The sequence below is a fragment of the Moschus berezovskii genome, chromosome X (genome assembly GCF_049115385.1).
Source record: "Moschus berezovskii isolate FMDL1 chromosome X, NW_MosBer_1.0, whole genome shotgun sequence".
NCBI classification, from domain to species: Eukaryota; Metazoa; Chordata; class Mammalia; order Artiodactyla; family Moschidae; genus Moschus; species Moschus berezovskii.
The window spans coordinates 126,676,467-126,678,431 of record NC_142488.1 but is presented as its reverse complement, the minus strand read 5'-3'; positions in this window follow the sequence as shown (position 1 = coordinate 126,678,431).

Genomic DNA, 1,965 nt, shown 5'->3' with positions numbered 1-1,965 from the left:
AGCAGGGCTTGGCGATCTTGTGCCCTCCCCTCGCTAACTTTCTACCCCTCTAGCTGAGCCTATACGAAGCATTTCCTGCTAGCTATCTATTAAGAATGCAGAAAATGTACTCCAACAAGTCAATCGGGTTGGGCACCTGCAGGAATGAGGAAAATAGGTAGTTCTTTTTTTATTTCTTTCTTTTTGCATTAAAAAAAAAGTGCTTAGCGATATTGTCTCTTAAAGTGGGCAGCCAATTGTTTGCCCGGAAACCACACACAGAGTAGTAGCGTCTCCAGCATCAGTGCTGGGGCTGGGATCCAACTGATGGGACTTTCAGTCTCCGAACCAAGAGAAAGTTCCTGTGGGAAGAGAAAGGGAGCCCAGCCCTCTAGGATTCTGGACTTTCTCAGGCTTCCATGGGCCCAGAGGGATCGAGGACTTCTCCAAACCTGCAATAGATGAAGCAGTTCAGGACTCCAGCTTCAGGCTCATAGCAAAGGAGTCCCAATCCACATTCTGAAAAATCTTCAGACCATCATTCAGACCCCAAAGCCTGGAGCCATTCTTTGCTTCGCCCATTCTTTGTTTCAACCATATTAACAGATATTTATTAAACACTTACTGTATGCCAGGCACCATTCTGGGAGTTTTGTTCCATAGTGAACAAAACAGACCAAATCCCTGCCTTCAGGGAATAATAAATATGTAATATGTTTTATGTTTTCCTACAGTATATGGACTTGTCAGGTGTCAGTAAGTACTATAAAGAGAAATTAATCAGCCAGGGAATAGGAAGTGTCTCATTTATCTAGGATGTTCATGAAAAAATTTTCTGATGAGGTGACATTTGATCAGAACCCTGGGTGGTGGGGGGAAGCATGTCAATACCTGCTTGCCTGATAACTGGGGGAACATCTAATACAAAAAGTGGGATCACACCCAACCTGTTCACAGAAGGGTGAGGAGGCCAGCATGGCTGGAGAGGAGGAGAGAGGAAAGATGCGGCCATGGCACAGAAAGCCTTCTCGGTCATGCTTAGGCTGTGGACTCTTCCTGTAAGTGAGAAGGAAACCCGTTGGAGAGGTTGGAGGAAACCATCAACAAATCTTGATACACAGAGCATCAAAACACATTCCCATCCCGTCCTTTTCTCAGTTAACTCCGTCCTTTGTCACCACCTCGGCCCTGCTCACTCTCCTGCAAACCCCCATCATTTTTCTGCAGGACCGCAGCTTCAGAACTCAGTACTTCCACTTTTCACCTTTCTAATTCTTCACCCCAAGACAGCTACAGTGATCATTTGAGGATGTGCATTAAACACTGTCACTCCTTGTTGAAAAGCTTCTAGTGGTTGTTCTTTCCTGACCTTGCCCCAACCTTGCTCCACTCCAGCCCCACTCACTGCTGACTGGTCCTTGACCCAGGATGCTTATCCCCCAGACCACCTCCTGACTCGCCCTCCTCTTCAATGAAACCTGGGCTCTGTCACTGCCTCCGAGAAGCCTTCCCTCACCATCCTATCCAAGCCAGCAGCCTCTCATACTCTCTTTCCTCTTCTCCCACTTCCTATTTGTTCAGGGTACTTTCCACCTCTGGATGTCATGTTGCAGAGCTCTTTGTTTATAGTTGGTCGCCCCTTCTAAAATCCTGCCTGGTATATGTATTACTAGGATTTCTGTAAATATTTGCTGAGTGAATGAGTGAGTAGTGAGGGGAGAGAGAAATTATTCAGGTATTCACACAAATAAATAGACGACCGCAAAGGCCATGAATCAGTATCTGGTGCCAGGTGAGGCTGTGATCAGGATGCCTGAATTCATCAGCGAAGGCCAAGTCGTCTTCCCTGCGCAAATAATGCTCGAGCTGAGATCCCAGAGGCTGAGAAGGAGTTAACCACGCGAAGAGGGGAGAGATGACTGGTCCAAGCAAAGGAAACAGTATGTTCAGCAGCCCTGTGGTGGGAGGGGCCTGGCAAATATGAGT